Source organism: Dinoponera quadriceps, unplaced genomic scaffold (assembly GCF_001313825.1).
Source record: "Dinoponera quadriceps isolate SergipeBrazil2010 unplaced genomic scaffold, ASM131382v1 scaffold777, whole genome shotgun sequence".
Taxonomy (NCBI): Eukaryota; Metazoa; Arthropoda; class Insecta; order Hymenoptera; family Formicidae; genus Dinoponera; species Dinoponera quadriceps.
The window spans coordinates 1792310-1798309 of NW_014555488.1; positions in this window are offsets into that span (position 1 = coordinate 1792310).

Consider the following 6000-nt stretch of genomic DNA (forward strand, 5'->3'; position numbering starts at 1 on the left):
AGTCAACCTTTCTCCGAGGCGTACGACGACCGGTGCGCGACCTCCTCCACGGAACTAGGAGCGTATCTCGAATCTACTTTGTGTCCTTCCTTCCTTCCACCGGCCGAGAGGTGCAGGCAGACCAAGCGAGTACGCCCGCCGACCCCGAGGATGTACGTTTCAGTGATGTACGGCGTGGATGAATCGAGACGGGAGAGTCGCGATCTTCGGCGAAACCGCGCGAGATTTCGCGAACTCGCAAAATAGTCGGGGGTCTCCCACGGATTGCGCAGTGGTCTGAGATTGATATTTCTTCGCGAAAAGTCATTTCTTTCGAATTCTTCACGCCAAATTGATATAAACGCAGTTTTACACTTAGTTCTATAGTGAAATAATCGTAAATTGTTATCATTTATTAATCTTTTACCGATCATCGGTAAGTGTAATGCTAACAATATTGTTTACTCAAAGATAAGCTTTAGTCATATCTGCCATACTGTCAAAATTGTGGCTGGAATAAACATAACTTTACGACGGAAAAATGTTTTCTTGCCAATATCTCGGGAAAATTGTAAGAGTTTCTGAAAAAAGAATTTTCGGACAATACAATCGTCAACATGTATACTACCCCAAAATCTGTTATATTTGTTTTGCTCCTTTTGATAATAATTGCCTTTTTTCAATCCGTATAACGTGTTCTATCGGATTCCATACGAAGTTTAGAGAAAATCAGAAAATGAAAATATTGGATTAAATGATACAAGATCCTTCCCAAAATGATGTAAAATTCTTTTCTCTTCAAGAAAAAGCTTCCATCAGAAAAAGTAATATATTTCTAGTCGGGAATATGATTTTAGTACGATACAGCTAATATTTTTCACTATGTCGCCTAAATTCAGACAGCTAATAAATTTAGCTACGGCAGTAACGACAGCTAAGCTGTCCCGATTTCAAAGATACATCTTAGCTGCCATTTAGCTCTAACGGTGAGTTTCTTCTCTGAGTACACAGAATGTTATGTGTACGAGCCGAGTTTATTCGCCGAGATTTCAACATTCGCGAAAATCGCGAGAAATGAAAAACGCTGGAGTTCGTTGAATCGACATGGATTTCCTAGATCGACTCGAGAGAGAAAGAAGGAAAATCGCCAATTCGGAAATTCTGCGAGTAATTATACGTATTATCGGCATTTTCCGTAGAAAAAATCCTGAACGCATTTCTGCAGACTACGATTCTTCACGAGGCACGTAGTGAGAATTCCCGTATAGGTTCTAAATGCGCCCCACTGTTACTTACAAGTCTAAACTAACGAGTGCATCGTATCGATCGAGCCACGTGAGGGAAAAAAAAATTGTCAGGGTGAGCGGGGCTATCGACCGGATGACGAGTCAACAACGATCAGATTCGGCTGATTAACGTGTGCCGGGGGAGAGAGAGAGGAAATGTACATGTGTATGTTTGTCGGTGCGAATCTCGAGATGCCACGGACAGGTGTGCGTGTATGTTTCCTAACTAGACTTCGACATCTGTCCGATTTGTCACGGAACGCTTACCTATGCGATATTTCAGGCAAAGTCGAGAACCGGCGGTCGCAGCCGCCACACGTAGGACAGGACGGGAACGTCGGCGCGCTGTGAATAATTTCTGAATGCCGCTAACGAGAGTCTAGCGGTGGATTCGATTGAGGCTGCATTCTATCGCGACCGCGTCCAATCGCGTCGCGTCCGCCGGTGGAAAACGTTTCCGCGCTTCCCGCGTGAAAATCAAGCGACCGCGGCGGTGTACTCGCGAATGTATCTCTCGCGCCGTTTCGCGCCGTTTCGTGACGAACCTGGGAATGGTTTATTTCGCCTGTTCTTTGTCGGCGGGGATCTCTATGCGTTTGATTCGCAGATAATTCGTCGGTGGCGGTTAAAACGCGTTTTCCTTCCGCCAGGGAATCGACCGGAGTGAAAGTCTCGCGCACCTCGCTAAGAGTCTCCTCCGCGACCGCCTCCGCACCTGCGACGTTCCGGCTCGATTATAAAAGTCGATCGACGCCTTCCCGTTGCCGAAGACTTTCCAACTTTTCCCGACTTTCCAATACACACACGTCGGCTTCGGTGCCGCCGTGCTCTTTTGCGAAAAATCGAGCGTTCCTCCCGCGATCTCGGCGGAGCGTTGACTCGAGAGGCTCGTCTTCGACGAGAACGTTCCAGACGCGGCACCGCGCTTGAAACGCAATACGCGCGCACGTAGAGACTACCAGACCTTATCTGAAATTTAACACCGTGTCTCTCGAGATTTTCGCGATAAATCGACTGCCCACCGTCTACCGCCCACTCGCGCCACTCGGATATATATTTAATTGCAGAAAATCGTTCTGCGAGAACGCGCATCCTCTCCCCACGCGTCCGCGAGAGCGGCATTCGCGAGCGTGCAACATCGCGCGCGAGTTCCTCCCGCGCGACGGAGAAGATGAGTATCGAATGATCGTCGGCCGTCGGCCCCGACAACCCTCTTACTACCCGGTCGTTTAATGCCGACGACGACAAGAAGCGGCGATCCGTCTCGTCGGTGACGAGGTACCCCGCTGTCTAAATACGCTTAATGGATGACAACTATAAACTACCGCAGCGGCGTATAACGCGGAACCACGGAACGAATATATCGTTCCGCACGATTGAGCGCGCCCCTCCCGCTGCCTTGCGCGTCGGCCTCTCTCGATCTCTGTGGATCACCGGGACCCTCGGTCGTTATCGTCACATAACGTTCCGGTATCTGGATGCTCACCCCGTATGCTCACCCTGCGCGTACGATCGCTGATGGCGGGTGCCCGCACCGTTTATGAGCGCGTATTGAGGCGATTTGAATGCGACAGTACACTCTATAAATCTCGACGAGGGTCCGCAGAATCCACGCGCGTACCGAGAGAGACGAGAGTACGAGCATTAAGGCCACGAATTGGCGCAACTGTAAACATAAGACGTAAAGATTTCGGCTAAGAACCAATCATTGCTTTAGATTTATGTTACCGATTGTTCTAGAAAAAGAATTGCTTTAGATTCATATTACTGATTGCACGGAGGAAATACCGTGGTAAAAATTATCATGAAATTTTGTAATCTAGTGTAATTGTGGACGAACCATACGGGAATTGTAAAAATTACGTGTGTTGTAATCAGCGACCTGGACCGGGACCGTAAATCATATTGAAATTTTATAGAGCCCACAGAACCGGAACTGAAAAAGAAAACGTAATTTAAACGGTTTACCGGTACTTTAATTGTTCACAAAAACCGAAACCGAAATCTTGATTAAATATTTTAGTGGATCCGAACCGGATCGATATTTTCATTTGGTTCGGAACCCTGAGTTGTAATCTTTAATGATATACTTCATTGTACATATCATTAAAGATTATAACCCATATAATAATCTCAGTCATAATTCCGGTATGGTCCAACATTGAAAAATTTTGTGGTGATTTTTACTACAATATTTTCTCCGTACACAGGAAGATGGAACTGACGGTAAATCTGATCGTAAGCAGAAGTAATCAGGATTCGACCGATTGAATTCCTAGTTGTTCGATTTGAATCTTGGTTACACCGTCGCTCCCATCTTCTTCTAGAGTACACAAACTTAAATCAACATCCTGATTGGTTCTTCATCTTAATTTTACTTTTCATATCTACGGTTATAGCAATTCTTACGCGGAAGCCCTTATTAAGCACATATAAAATCATAAGCAGTAAGACGTAAGTAGTAAGCAAATTGATCAATCGCATTATTGATTATTCTTCATCCGTAAGGTGAATGATCGAGTGTGATTGGCCAATTTGCTCACCGCTTAAGTCTGACTGCTTACATTTTTCTGTGTGCCGTGGCTGTTATCGTGCTAAATTAACCGCGTTACGGGAATGACGTCGACGTTAGCGTCGACGTTGGAAATTAGCCGGCGCGCTCCGCACACAGGGAACGACGGTGGCTGAGCGCGAAGTTCGTTGCGGCAATCGGGCTGCCCTTCGAGAGGGCGAGGCCCCCTTTTATTCCACGGGACAAAACCGCAAGAGCCACAAATTTAACCGCGCGAACGCGCCGCCGCTGAACCGGCGACACGTCGTTCGATAAATCTGCTTGGCGCGCTAACGTTGAGACACCAATGAATGGCGTTACGGGCCGGCGAGCATGCTGAATGCGGGACGAGGCCGGCTCGTTGACACGGTAGTCAAAATATTGGGGGAGGGTCGTCGAGTGCTCGGTGCTGCTCCGTCAACGTTGGCGTTCGCTTTTTATTAGCTCGCTGCATCGTCGGACGAATGCGACAGCGCGACGCGCCAACGGTGAACGGCATCAGCAGTAGTAACATTCGAACTTTTGGGAAACTCACCCTCGAGGGAATTCAACAGTCGTCGTGGTACGATCGACGATACGTTAACACATTCCCCAACCGCGTGAATTGCGCCTCGCCAGGCTCCGAAAACCATACATTTCGTGAACAGTACGCAGTAACGTGTCTTGATTTAAATTTTTACCATTCTTGCAACATAGGAATCAATAATAATAATAATAATATTTTATTTGTCGGCCAATTTACATTGTATGAATAATGTTAGAAAAAAAAATCAAAGACAAGTGGAAAAGTACAGTCGGATGACTAAACAACTAGACGACTGGCATTATTATCTAGCCCTCAAAAGAAATGAAGACTATAAGAACTTGAGACGATATAATAAAATATAAAAAAAGTAAAGGTAAAAATAACTTTTCTCCATACAGTCGTTGACAGTTTCAGCTGATCGGTCGATCAACGATCATCGGTAAAAAGGCAGATTTAGCCGAGTGGTAGGGGACGTGTTAGCGAAACGCAAAGTGCAACGTAGGTCGCCTCAAACTCTAAAGAACTCTGGCTATCATACGACGGTATTTTAACGAACAACACGCCGGCACGTTGGCTCCGATGCAAATCTGATTCAAATCTGGCGGAAAATCGTGTCGTGGTTAGCTAATGGTCGGCGGTATGACGCACCGCGAATACGTGAGACAATGTAAAGAGAGGAAGAGACGGAGGTAGAGATAGATAGAGAGAGAGAGAGAGAGAAAGAGAGTGGTGAAACTTTCTCGATGCTGCTTTGTTCCGTGATGCGTAGATTAGCATTTAAATTGCTAGTGCTATCGTGCCGACCCCCGGCAAACTTCGGATTGAAAGTCCTCTCTCTCTCTCTCTCTCTCTCTCTTTCTCTTCTTCTGTCTTTTTCTCTCTCCTCCTCTCGACAAATGATCCTCTCGTCTTTACAGCACACAGCCGAGCGACTTAAGGATTCCGCATAATGAGGTAACGGTGGCGAATTCTCATATCCGACGTCCTGTATCGCCTGATCGCGCTCTTCCCGTGGACGTTCGGAGACATTAATCGTAACACCGTGTCGAGATTAATCGAGCATTGACCGAGCTGTTCGCCGTTCTTTTACGACGCGGGACGGTTCTTCGACGTCGCTCGACAACAACGACGACGACGATGATGGCGAACGCGTTCGTTTCCGGTTGGCGGGCGAGTCGTAATGCTGGACGACACGCCGAAAATAGGCGAAAAAGGGACGAGTGCGAGAGTGGCCCCCTCGCGACAAGAGATGCGCGGTTTTTAACGACGGTCCCGCGAGGCTGCACTGTAAACTCGCGGATGCGCCCGCTGCGATTCACGAGCAAGCAACGAAAGAATTCCGACGAGTTCGCGCGAGAAGAAGGGCGGCGGCGGATGTAAGAGCGCGAGAAAAGGTGAGAGAGGGAGGGAGGGAAGGAGAAGAGAGAGAGAGGGGAGCGGAGAAGGAAAAAAACGAGGTACTCGTTACTTCTCTCGTAAGAGGACGACTCGTCCCGGCGCTTTATGCGAGGGTCGTAAAAAAGACACGGCGATTTATAAGGCGAGCCACCATAGAAATTGGGCCAGCTTACGACACACCAAAGAAGATACCGTCGAGCGGAACGCTCATCGTTGGAGGGCAGACGCGAGAATGTGAAAGATGGCGGGCAGGAAACGGG